We start from the raw sequence: 14,255 nt of genomic DNA on the forward strand, positions 1-14,255 counted from the left end.
ATAGTTCCCTCCCCTACAGTAAAGTAAGTCGCAATAGTTGCAGATGACCATAGGCTGCTTTCCCCTTTGAGGTGGTGATTTAACCTGAGAATCACCATACCTCAGGCGAGAGGGAACATTGAGAAGGAGGGGCCTTCATGCATAACACTACATCCCCCACAGCCCTCCCTATGTCCTTGGCATCCTGCTATCTATATAGGTTTCCTTCTCTGTGTAAAAATTATTTTAGCCCCAACGACCCTCTCTATCTCTGTAACCTTGTCTACCCCTTCAATACTCCTGAATTCTGCAACCTCCTTTAGCAACTGTGACCCTCCCTATCTCTGTAATTTCTGCTGGTCTCCTGCTGTGTTCTCTTTCTCCTCAGTAGTTAATGTAAACTCTGTATCATTAAATCTGTCTCATCCAGTTTTGGTAACTTACTGATTTCCGTTAAAGTCAGCCTATCAAATACCTCACTGTCAACCTTTAACCTATTTGTGTCTCGACTACCACCTTTTTCACTCTGGCTTGGATACCAAGCTCTTTTTTAAAATAAATTTAGAGTAGCCAATTATTTGTTTTCCAATTAAGGGACAATTTAGCATGGCCAATCCAGCTACCCTGCACATCTTTTTTTGGATTGTGGGGGTGGGACCCACACACACATTGTGTGTGCAAACTCCACACGGACAGTGACCTGAGGCCGGGACCAAACTAGGTTCCTCATTGCCGTGAGGCAGCAATGCCTTGGACACCAAGTTCTGTGGTAAATACAGATACTCATTCGGTACCAGTTTGCCTCCCTTCATGTCTAAACCCCCTTTCAGTTCCAATTTCTGCTCAATGCTTCTTTTACAGCTTTGTAGCAAAAATAGTAAAGCAGATTATTAATTGAATGGGTGTAAATTGTGACAGGTGGATACTCAGCGAGACCTTGGTGTCCTCGTGGATCAGTCGCTGAAAGTAAGTGCGCAGGTACAGCAGGCGATAAAGAAGGCAAATGGTTTGTTGGCCTTGTTGCTCGTTCTGGGTGAGTGTGCTTTACACTCAATTTGGCTCTGTTTCGTTCCTTAGCTGTGGAGTCGCCAGGTATCGTTAAGATACCACCACAAGTTTCAAGTTCAAGTTCAAATCAATAAATCCACACGCCAGTTAGTAAGTTCAAACAAGACACGTTTATTATAATACAGTAATCTACTAATTATGCATATAAAACTATAAGACTAGGCTAATCCTACCACTACTAGGCCAAATACTTATCTGGATAAGGGGACTGCCGGATCAGGGAACAACGTCCTCTAGCTTTGTCCTGGGTCCGCAGGCTTCCAGTAGTTATGGACTAAAGGGGGTCAGGAGTGTCTACTCTCGTAGCGTACGTACGTGATGGCGGCTGCTGTCCAAACCCCTCCTCCTCAAGGTTCTTCTGCTGCAACGGTGTTCTGCTGGGAGGGCTGGCTGGTCAAGGAGAGGCTGGCAGAGAGAGAGAGCTGTGGTCGGGGGTCTCTGTCTTATACCTCTCTCAGGGTCTCGTGCCCACCTGGGCGGACCCTCTGTACACTCGCAATCGATTGGGTCTCTTCCCAATCGATTGATTTGAATTCCCCAATAACGGGGCAGTACCTTGATCACTGGGCGGTTCTTGGGACTTATTGTTTTGGACTTCTTTTGGCGCCGAGAAGTCTGGCCTTCTATTAAATGTATCGATTAGCGTTAACTTGTTTCCATTGTACTTGGGAATCGCCCGGTATCGCCTCATTAGTATGCTAACTTGTTTTCTTTCACAGTGCTGTCTGGTTTCTGCAGCAGTCAGAACTGGTTCCTGTAGCAGTCAGAATACACAAGCGCTTTGCAAGCTGCTTGCTCTTGCAACATGTCCATTTTCCCTGCATTCGTTGTAATCTTCCATTTTGTGTTGGGCAGTGGCCACCCCAGGTGGCTACACTCCCTCCTTGTGATCCTCATGAGAAATCATGAAGGATCACCCAAGTTCGGTGTCTTTGTGTTCCTTGATCTCAGCGAGTCCCATGGCCTCTACACTTTCCTCAACTATGGCATAAAAATTTTATCTAACAGTCTCTGGTTGGCGCTATGTCAAAGGGGACATGCATTACTAGGGAACCTCTAACTATCCTTTGTAAACTACACTCCCTTACACATTTAAACATTCTAACTTCCTATCCTTAAAACCTTATCATCATTACAGTCCATTTCTGGCTCGGCAGTCGAGCTCAGAATATTACAATACATCAGAAAAGGTATTTATTTACAACAGAAATTCAAAATTAAATCCTTCATTACACATCAAGGGGTTGGGGGGACTGGTGGAAGCCGAAAATAGGGGATTGTACTCTGTATATGGTCGAGGCGCAAGAGCGGGAGGCTCTCCTTCTCCATTTTCTTAACCCAAGTGTCTGTACAACGATGCAGAGAACTGCTATCGCCAAAAGTGATTCAACAACATATGATAGGGAGTACCAATTCATAAATTTTGTGCACCAGGTCGGGTCATCACTGTACCCTACTGGGCTTTGAGTAGTTGGTGTTTGGGAAACATTAACGGCGGGGGTCATAGGGGAAAAGGGGTTTGCGTCCGTACGCAAAAATACAAAAACAATAACTAAAACATATAGGTCTTCATCGCGGTCTTCTTTCTTCTCTTCCGTCTGTCCTTTTGTATTTCTGATCTTGCTCTGATCCCTCCTTCGAACGTCCGAAAGCTATGGGATCAAGCATAGTTTCTGTCAATGATTCGTTTAATACCTTTAATGTTAGTGTATCTGTCCTCTTATTCCAATTGTCCCTTAAATTAATGGCCAAGTCACTCCCTGTGACTCCCCTCATTTTTTTGTCAAAAGCGAATTTAGGACCAGACGTACACTTAACAACTTTGCCACTGCGAGCCGTCTCGCAGGTTTTGCGATTTACCATCCCAATGTTCCTGGATGTAAATAGCATAAGGAATGGCAGCCGAAGGGCTACCTCAAACAAAACAAATGAAACCAAACTTTAGAAATGAGATATCCAAATGAGTTGCGTATGGGCCGCGATGGGTAAGATTTAAATGGGATCCCCGGGTAGGGCGTGCTGTGCTGTACCCGAGCTCAGCTGACCAGAGGGGGGGTCCTCAGACAGGGCCGGTCCTCAATGCCGTTTCTCCACTGCCTGAGCGACCTGGAATGAACGGGCATGAATGTGTTCATCGTGGATTTGCAGCCTCTATTCCCAGAATAGAGGGGCACCTAAAAAAGGGAGAGCCAAGATGCTCCTAGTGGGGTGAAGGGTGAAGCCTTAAGTTGGGCTCCAGACATTGCAGCTGAGACAAGTTCTCAGAGATATCTGCGGACAACTTTAATGTGCATGTGAGGTGGTCACAAGCTTTTCAGCTGAAAACTGAGTGGCCAATCTCCAAAAACAAAAATTTAACAAACAAACAAACATCACCAACATTCGTGCAGGTTCCATCAGAAAGGACACCGTTTTTCTCTCAAGCGGTTCCTCTTTTTACATCATCCGGACACCTCAATTCTCTTCATTCTCTGTGAACAGGGTCGCAAAGCAGTTGCTGTGTTGGGAGTCAGACTCAGAGTCATCCTCTTCCGGATCCCATACCCTTGTATGGATCAGGCATGCAATTTTAGCGTTATGTGACCGGGGGTCACTTTCGTCATTTCGGACAAGTCTCCAAGAATTGTCCTTGTGCCAAATCGAGGGGTCTAAATTTGTATGAAGGTCGTCGGGGTTGTCATAGTTGGGCGGTGGGGCTGGGTGTGGGTCTGGAGTTTTAATGTAAGTGATCTCCAAATCACTGTAGTCGGGGTCGTAGTTGATGTGTGTGGGGTCTGTTGTCTCAGGGCAGTAGAGAGGCGTGCTGTGGCTGTCGTCAAAGTCACAGTCGCTGTCTCTGCTGTGGCAGCTTGTGGCTGTTTCGGGGCGTGGTCTGAGGTCAATGGGCGGAGTCGAGGTCAAGTCCGATGAGGAGCTGGTCTGTGAGGGGGAGGGTGGAAATGTGTCTCTTGTGGGCGGGGTGTGGAGTTCTGCTGCGTCTAGCATGACATGGTGTGAGTGGTTGGACTGTGTTCCATATGCCTTTAACTGGTTAATATGGAACCACGCAGTCTTCCCATTGGGGTACTTTATCTTGTAAACTGAAGGGCTGATTTTGTCCGCAATTGAGTACGGGCCAGAAAATTTGGGGGCCAAAAACATGCTGGGGTTATACACAGATAACATTACCTGTTGCCCAACCTGAAATTCTGTGGTATGGACAGTCCTGTTGAAACAAACCTTGCTCTGTTTCCTCTTCTTACTCAATTTTACTGCGGCTGTTAACTGAGCCGACCTTACAGTTCAACTAATTGTTTTACTGCTGTCTCGTGTGTGAGGGCCGTCACTTCTGGGCTGGTCATGTCGAGTCCTAAAAGGAATTCAGATCCTTTCATAGGGCATCCGGTCTTGAGTGTGTGTGGGGTGAAACCTGTTGATGCTGAAACGGTATTTCTTATAAACATAAGTGCGAATGGAAGCACTGAATCCCAAGTTGAATTGTTTTCCTGGACCATCTTTCTAAGGGTTGATTTTAGAATCCGATTCATGCGTTCCACTATCCCGCTTGACTGGGGGTGGTATGCAATGTGGAAATTTTGTTTAATGCCGAATATGGTCAGGACGTTCTTCATGACCCGTCCTGTAAAATGAGGTCCCTGGTCTGATTCAATACTTCTGGGGAGTCCCCATCTAGTGAAGATGTGGTGGATCAGGATCTTTGCAGCTGTCTTCGCTGTGTTTGTACGAGATGGGAACGCCTCTACTCATTTCGTAAACGTGTCTATGACCACCAGAACATATTTATAGCCATTCCTGCAAGGGGGCAATGGACCTATAAAATCGATCTGGAGGTTAGTCCAGGGGCCTTCAACGGGGCGAGTGTGGCTGAGTTGTGCCTTCTCTGAATACCTCTCCGGGTTATTCTGTGCACAAATCAAAGAGTTCTCTATGTAGTGCGTAACATCGTCTCTTAAATTGGGCCACCAACAGAGCTGCCTAAGGTGGGCTGTGGTAGGGTCGATCCCTTGATGACCATGACCATCATGGAATAAGGCAATCATTTGATTCCTGTCCTTCTCAGGAACCACATACAACTTGTCTTTGATAATCACACCCTCATGTGTGATCAAAGCATGTTTGAATGTCGTACTGGGCCACAAAGTTTCCTTTTAAAATCTCCCGGAGATTTGCGTCCTGCCTCTGTGCCTGTACTAAATCCTCTATGTCTGTCTGTGAGACCTGAACTGAACTCACAGGGGCGTTAGCTGGTGCACTAGCTGGGGGTGTCCAAAAATGACCTCGCCTGGAACCTGCTTTAGCCAGTGCGTCGGCTTTCACATTTCCGGGGGGGGGGGGAATGACCGATGGTGGCTTCTAACCTTAATAATGCCATATGTCCTATCCTTTGCCTGTTCTAGGATATGGCGGAGTAATGGGGCTGATGGAAGGGGCTTCCCATCCGCGGAGACAAAACCTCTTGTCCTCCACAGGGGTAGAAAATCTGAGGCTGTTACAGACATACAGACTGTCCCAATATATGTCTGCTGGGCTGGGGAACGAATCTGGGTGGTCCACTATGTATGCTATGGCCGCGAGCTCTGGTTTTGACGAGGAATTCTATGGTTCTAACATTGTATTTTATGCTCTTCAAAACTCTAGGTATGAAGAAATGGCATGGTTCTTCTCTTCCTCTGCAGACTAATCTTTCTGGCCATTGTAAATGCAAGACAATGAAAATTATGCATCATTAAGAGCATTATTTCATAATTGAAAGCTCAGCAGTATACCTTCATGTATGTTAAAAAATAGTTTAAAACAAGTGAGGAACGCATAGGCGGGTGCATTACTCCACCACGCTGTATTAACTCAACATTTACAATTAAACAGCTCTTTAATGTGTTGCACTGCCTAGTTGAGGCTGAAAAATAAATCTTCCGTCTCACTCAGAAGCCTTCAGGCCAATCCGCATCCAACAACCTGCTCTGAAAACTGCTCTCATCTCAACAGCTGTGATAAATTGCACCACAGTTGTTAAGGGAACCCACACATTCTAAAAGTAATATTCCCCTTCTCCTTGATCTGCATACAGAAAAATACATTTCGCTGTACCTCGGTACATGTGACAATAAACTATTCCAAGTCCCTCATCTCCTTAAAAAAATTCCAGGATCTGAATTCACATTTTGCCCAATTAATTCTTCATCCTACATACCAAATTGCATTGAAATTCACCTATTAATTTTTAAGTAGACTAACAAATAATTAAGGGGCAATTTAGCATGGGCTTCCACCTACGCTGCATACCTTTGGGTTGTGGGGGTGAGACACATGCAGACACTGGGAGAACACCCACACCAGTGACGCGGGCCGGGATTGAACCCGGGTCCTCGGTGCCATGAGGCAGTAGTGCGATGTAATACAAACCATTCTTCACAATAGTCAGAATTACAGACCATTTATACTTGTTCCACAACAGGTTGCATCATTATATATTTCAATCCTCCCCTTGAATTTACATTCATTGGATAATGATGTTAATGACGACGTAAGCATGACATCGTTCAACGAGCAGGTCACAGAAGTGTGAAAATAGAACAATGTTCCTTACCATACGGACTTTATTGTAAATAAATGGTTTAAGAAAAAAGTAATGCAAGTGGAACTTGGCGGCACGGTTAGCACTATTGCTTCACAGCGCCAGGGACCCGGGTTCAATTCCCGGCTTGGGTCACAGTCTGTGTGGAGTCTGCACATCCTCCGGGTTCTCCAGTTTATTCCCACAAGCCTTGAAAGATGTTCTTGTTAGGTGAATTCTCCCTCAGTGTACCCGAACGGGAATCGTAGTGTGGCGACTAGAGGTTTTTCACAGTAACTTCATTGCAGTGTTATGTAAGCCTACTTTTGAGACTAATAAAGATTATTAGTAACCTCATTCAGTCTGAAACCAACATTGAGCGTGACACAACAATCCAAATCATGGGTGGCTTTGCTGGAGGCACCAGTTTAAAATAACTGATGGCACAGTTAAACCTACAGCAGAAAACCTAGACACATGAGAACTCAACTTTGTGAAGTAAAAACCCCCAAAAGGCATATTTTGGTGAGATGCAGAAAGTGAACCGGTCCATCGATTGAACAGTCATTTCCCCTTCCACAGGTCTTTGGAAACATCGAGGTTCCGCAGCAAGGACAATAATGGGAATTCCGAAGGTGCCAGTTTGAAAGGTACCAAACATGTTTGGGCTTACAGGAGAAGGCACAAAAACACCACGTCAGTTCCTTCAAGGTAATAGCAGATGTCCTGGCAAGGTACGGAATAGAGGAGACCAAGGCATCCACAGTTCTGATCGTGTTTGATATCTATTTCTAGATACTCCCACATGTTAAAGTCGAAGATATATATTTCAGCCTGAAGAAAAAGTAGTTTTTTCTAGTAATGGAGTGGGTGAGCTCCATCTAAAAGCAGCCAGAGGCCAGGTAAATCCAATGATTCATTTATCAATCACCTGTACAGACCAGACAGCGGCTGCCATTGCAAAGGTTTAGAGCAAGAGTTAATCCACAACCATACACTAGTTGATATGCCTGCTTTCAAAATAAAGATGATCTGACTTTAGAGAAGGTTGTACAGTACATAAGGGAGGCAGAACTGCGGAGGCTGTACTTTGGGGAAACTCCCAAGGCTCTGGAGGGGTTGATCTGTTATGTAGGCCCAAAATCAGGAGCCCCACCCACCAAAAAGCCTGTGGAAAAGCCCACCATGTGGGCAGCGCGGTAGCATTGTGGATAGCACAATTGCTTCACAGCTCCAGGATCCCAGGTTCGATTCCGGCTTGGGTCACTGTCTGTGCGGAGTCTGCACATCCTCCCCGTGTGTTTCCTCCGGGTGCTCCGGTTTCCTCCCACAGTCCAAAGATGTGCAGGTTAGGTGGATTGGCCGTGATAAATTGCCCTTAGTGCCCAAAATTGCCCTTAGTGTTGGGTTATGGGGATAGAGTGGAGGTGTTGACCTTAGGTAGGGTGCTCTTTCCAAGAGCCGGTGCAGACTTGATGGGCCGAATGGCCTCCCTCTGCACTGTAAATTCTATGAAAACCTAAGCAGCAGGACCATTTCACCCATTGTAAAATGCTCCCGATGGAGTGGTAGAACACCGCATTGCTGAGAGGAAATGTCCAGCAGGTGGAGCCGAAAGCTGTGGGATGAATGGGCATTTTAAAATAGGTCCGCGCCTCCATTTAAATAAATAAATTTGGAACATGCTTTTAACAATTTCAAAATACGTGAAATCAGGAATACAACAATGGAAGCTAAAGTTTTCCCAGAAGCAATAAAAGATTCCGATAAGAAATTCTGGTCTGTAGAACTGAAGTCAAAACGATGCAGAACAGAATTTAAACTGGACGTGGGCTGGGGTCTCAGTCCCTATCAGGCAAATTGGAGTGGCTTAAATAAGTCGGAATTCAGCCTTCCCCAAATAAAACAAGGACCAGGAGACACCGACCTCAAAGTAAAGGGTCAATCACCATAACCCTTCGGCACAAAGAAATTCATGAAACTCTGCCGAATCAGAAATTGATCTGCACAGCAGGGAAGCCTGGTGGCCGCAACCGCAGCTCACCACCACTCCGTACCGGCTGGCCAGCTTCTGAAGTGCCCGTCTCGCCGACCTTCGTGACTCAGGCTGGGTGAGACTAGAGCAGCGAAGCGCATCTCCAGCAGCCAAGAGCGAAGGAAGACATGCCACCTTTTTACTGCACTAGTTTCCATAAAGCAAAATAGTTTAAAGGTCCCATTGAAAATAACAGGCTAGGGAGAAGATACGTTTTTAAGGTAAGGGAATGGGATGTGGGGGTTTGTACATATGGGGGCGGGGGGGTGGAGGTACAGGCTTATTTGAGTGGGCCCCTGGGTGGTGGTGGTTGGGGGGGGGGGGGAAGTTCCACATGAGGCTGTGTCTGGATCATCAAAAATAGTTACTCTGGAGTTAGTCTTTTCCTCTTCTAACTCAACTGGCGAACCATCGCTAGTGATTTAAATTGCTTTGTCAGATGGATCCCAGCCCAGCGAAAAGCCCTTCTGGACAATAGCCAGGTAACCCTTCAACTTCAGAGGGGGATCCCCTGGCACATCTTGAACTGTCAGGAAGTTACCTGCGGGCGATTCTTCTCCAGAAAGCAGAAAGTCAACGAAGTAACAGGATGACAGTGTCGCAATATTTCAGAACTAAATTCCAAAGCTGTTCCAAGGATTGGGGAAACTCAAAATTATATCAAGCTGCTCCCAGATGCCAAATCCATCCGCTAATTTACTCCCAGGAGGCATGCATCAAGGCATAACCGCACCCGTCAGATCCCACCAAATGGGCTCGTGATAGTCCCGAAACAAAATGTTAAACCCGACTCAGTCGACTGAACACAGCCAAAGAAAGCCGTTCACAACAAAACCCACACCACTTTGCCAGAATGTTCCAGCAGTTCTCACCAGCCGGATCTTCCGGTCCTGTTGATGCAAACTCCGCCACGGGTTTCCCATGTAGTGAGTGGTTAAGGTCTGGAATGCACTACCTGAGAATATGGTGAAGACGGGTCCAATAGAGGCATTCAATAGGGAATTAGACGGTTATTGGAAAAGGAACAATGTGCAGGATTAGGGAGAGAAGGTAGGAGAATGGTACCAAATACATTTCTCATTCAGTGAGCCAGTGTAGACGTGATGGACCCAATGGCCTCCCTTCTATGCTGTAAAAAGATATGATGTGGAGATGCCGGCGTTGGACTGGGGTGAGCACAGTAAGAAGTCTTACAACACCAGGTTAAAGTCCAACAGGTTTGTTTCAAACACGAGCTTTCGGAGCACGGCTCCTTCTTCAGGTGAATGGAAAGGCTTGTTGCAGAAATGTTTATATAGACACACTGTGTCTATATAAACATTTCTGGAACAAGCCTTTCCATTCACCTGAAGAAGGAGCCGTGCTCCGAAAGCTCGTGTTTGAAACAAACCTGTTGGACTTTAACCTGGTGTTGTAAGACTTCTTACTGTAAAAAGATATGTAATTGTCATTGAGTTAAAATTTCAATGAAAAGCTTATCAGTTTTTATTTTGAAATACAATGTACACTAATTATAGATCATTGAGAAATACATGGCTAATTTAAACTCTGAATTTGGTATGCAACCTGAGATTAATGTCAAAGTTTGTCATCTAAGAACCTAGAGTATATTACACATTGCACAAATTATGTTCCAGTTCTCAGTATTTCAATTTAATTAACAAAAGATATCAGTTGTAAGGATTAGTTCTGCCTTCAAGTAAAGCAACTGTATCACAAAATAATTGTGTTTATTCATCAACTTTTATTGTTATATTCAACAGTATACATGCCAAGTTTTCTATTCCCATTTCTACAGAATGCATTCGGTACCAAGTCCATGCTACTTGAAAAGTATAGCAAAGGGATTTAAAGTGCAATATCTCATTTACTTTATTGGACCAAGTAATAGTTTGATAGACAAAATTAAATAAACTTCAAAGTTCGAAAAGCTGGATAGAAAAATGAAAGTTATAGATGGCTCAAATTCTGAAAATATTAGGTTTGTACAGGTTAAGTCCAACATTTCACAGGTTTTCTTGCATCACCTTTATACAATTTGGTTTGAACTTCCAAATAGCTCCGACTCAATAAACAGTTGGATGGTTCTAACCTCTTATCGACAGTACTTATCAAAAGAAATTAATGATTTGCATGAAGCACATGATGATAATCTATTGTCTTAGCCCCACCACGGGAAGGTAAAAAACGGTACCACAATGCTTTAAGTAGTGTTGGGAAACCAGACCTCAAAGAATTATAAAAGTTGAAGCTTCTTCTGATTTTATCTAGTTCATACAAATATATCACATTTAAGCATGAGGCTCTAGTCTCGGATTCTAAAATGTGAAGCTTCTCTTTAGTGTGACCATATAAACATATTTGTACAGTGGTAAGAAAATACTGATATTGTGCCTATTCTTTACAAATCTTTTCATTAAAAAAACACATAAAAATCATGAAGCCATAGCATATTATTCATAAACAACAAAACAGCGAAAACTCAGCGTGGACATTTTCATTAATGCTTTTCATCTACAGTTACTTGAAAGAGAAACAATTTGTGGCTATATATTCAGAGTATGGAATATAAACTATTTGGAATGATAGTAACTGATCAAGATTTTTTAAGTCAAGTTGCAGTGTTTAATACCATATAAATCTAAGAGGTAGTAAATGAGAAAAGATCAAGGCTCTAAAAATGCATTGTCACTGCAATTTTTTCCCCCATTTTAGTAATTATAATATATTCCTATACAAGACGATAAAAGTAACTTGATCATTTGGAATCACCTTTCAAAACATGCAATTAAACATTTCCTCCAGTTATTTTAGAAGTGAAGAGCTAACAGTCGACAAAAAATTCAGTAGGTCATATGACATGTAGTTCTGCTAGTAGCCAGCAGAGGGCATATTCAAAAGCAAAATGCACGTCTTCAGAGTTACTATAAACTATTTGATCTATGAGCCAGTTCTTCAAATGAATTGGCAAGCATTGTGCTCTGAACAGTAAAAACTCTGATTTTGCACTGTATTTAGTTTGTAAAAAGGAGAGCATGCTTCATTGAAAATATTTTACAGAGTAACAAAAAGAATGGTATTTAAGTTAGGATTCAGGAAATATGAAACCTGTCCAGTGTCATTATTATGAATAGGTCAAAGCAAGTGCATTTCATATATTCTGCATCCAGTTATAATTTAAGTGATTTTGCACACTGACCACCATGTTTTTGATGCAAAATAAACATTTCCCCTTCACTACTGAGTAAAGCAAGTTGTTTTAAAAACTCAACTGATTATGCAGGGTACTGAAAAAAGGTGTACATTATTTTCATGTAGATTCAGCAGGCTTATTTTTTTTAAAACCTGAAATTTAAACTACCCCAGTTCAGAAAAATTGCAGTTTGTTTGTATTCCATGTTGTCATATTTCAGACAGTTACTAAGTATATAAACCCACCTTCCAAATTCAAAAATGCCTTTCTTCATTAAGGCAATGAAATATTTCAGTAGCATTTATATTTGAGACAATACAGGGCACAATTGACCCTACTTACTGGTAAGTTTACACAGCAAAGACTGACTTTTAAAGTTAGATTTTAAAATAAATAGCATGGAATTGTGAAAGTCAAGAACTTGGGATGATTTTCAAAACTATGTACTAAAGTAGTATTAGAAAGTTGCTAAAAAATTGCCTCACCTTTACTTTAAACTAAATATCTGTAACATATATAATGTAAATAACATATATATATGCACTAGAAAAACTACATGGGTTATGTGCCTGCATTACATAAAAAGTGCGCTAATTTTATAAATGCCTATTTGCAGTTATTAATTTAAAATAAACTATTTCCTATTTTGCTCACTTCAACACTGCCCATGTTTTATCTTCCTCAAATGCTGGTTCAGCCTAGAGTACCAGAGGCACCCTTAAAATCATCAAGATACATGATTCTTACCCATCAAAATACTCCTGTTAAATCAGTCCAGATTCAAACTCAAGTCTCTTAAATTACATCCAATAATTTGTGATCAAGTTTTTATGACTAAGATCAAGCATAGGATCAAGTCAGAGATCAGGGCCTGAATTATTTGGCTGTTCGCTGGCAGCAGGATTCTTTGACCCTGCTGGCAGCGTATCCCCACCCGCAGGTTTCCTGGCAGCCTGGGGTGGCTTCAATGGGAATTCCATATGGGGAGGTAGTGGTATTGTCACTGGACTAGTCAACCAGAGACCCAGGGTAATGCTCTCGACCCAGATTCAAATCCCACCACTTCAGATGGTGAAATGTGAAATCAATAGAAAATCTTGAATAGAGTCTTGAATCGACCATGAAACCATTGTCATTGTTGTAAAAACCCATCTGGTTCACTAATATCCTTTACGAAAGGAAATCTGCCGTCCTTACCTGGTCCGGCCTACATGAGACTCCAAACCCACAGCAATGTGGTTGACTCTGAACTGCCCCCTCAAGGGCAATTAAGGTTCGGCAATAAATGCTGTGGCGCCCACGTCCATGAGGGATTTAAAAAATTCCCATTGGCAGCAGCAGAAATGGAGAATCCACCCGGTGCCAGTGAACAGCACACTGCCTCCTGCAACTGAGAAACACCCAGCTGGGAGGCTGGAGAATCAAGACCCAGGTGTTCTTGGCAACTTGGATCTACGATGTCTCTTTTGTGGGGACCATGAATTGGATCCTGGGATTGTATTCATTGGAGTTTAGAAGGTTAAGGGGAGATCTAATAGAAACTTACAAGATAATACATGGCTTAGAAAGGGTGGACGCAAAGAAACTGTTTCCGTTAGGCGAGGAGACGAGGACCCGTGGGCACAGCCTTAGAATTAGAGGGGGTAAATTCAGAACAGAAATGCGGAGACATTTCTTCAGCCAGAGAGTGGTGGGCCTGTGGAATTCATTGCCGCGGAGTGCAGTGGAGGCCGGGACGCTAAATGGCTTCAAGGCAGAAATAGATAAATTCTTGATGTCGCGAGGAATTAAGGGCTACGGGGAGAATGCTGGTAGGTGGAGTTGAAATGCCCATCAGCCATGATTGAATGGCGGAGTGGACTCGATGGGCCGAATGGCCTTACTTCCACTCCTATGTCTTATGGTCTTATGGATTCAATTTAAACTGGTTTTTGAAACAAGGAGATGGATTAGGGGCCCGTAATGTACACTGTGCATTTGCTGTGTTTTTTGTTTAAATTGTGATTGGCTACTGAGAAAACAAATGTAGTTCTTTAACAGCTCAACTTTTAATTTAAAGCATTACTAAAGCAAGAATAATGGTTTCTTTACGATGGGTTTAAAGCATTACATTAATTTGACAAAGTCAGCTACCTCAAGTATATATATATCACTTTAATTAAATACTTAATATTTTCTGTTTAAATTCACCACTTTTTGCTAGTGTCATTATTTTAATACAAAAGGTGGAATTCCAAACACGCAACTCAGAAGGAGACATTTCACCTCAGGAAGGCATTTGACAGTTTGTGCTTTCCCAGTAGCAAAAGGAACATGAAGTTCTTTTATATGTTGGAATGGGTTAATGCAATTTTGAACTTATTGAGCAGAGTCAAGTGATTTATCCATAAAACACAATGGCGTTTAAAAAGTGAGAAGCCTCTTTA

The sequence above is a fragment of the Scyliorhinus canicula genome, chromosome 7, assembly GCF_902713615.1.
Source record: "Scyliorhinus canicula chromosome 7, sScyCan1.1, whole genome shotgun sequence".
Lineage (NCBI taxonomy): Eukaryota > Metazoa > Chordata > Chondrichthyes > Carcharhiniformes > Scyliorhinidae > Scyliorhinus > Scyliorhinus canicula.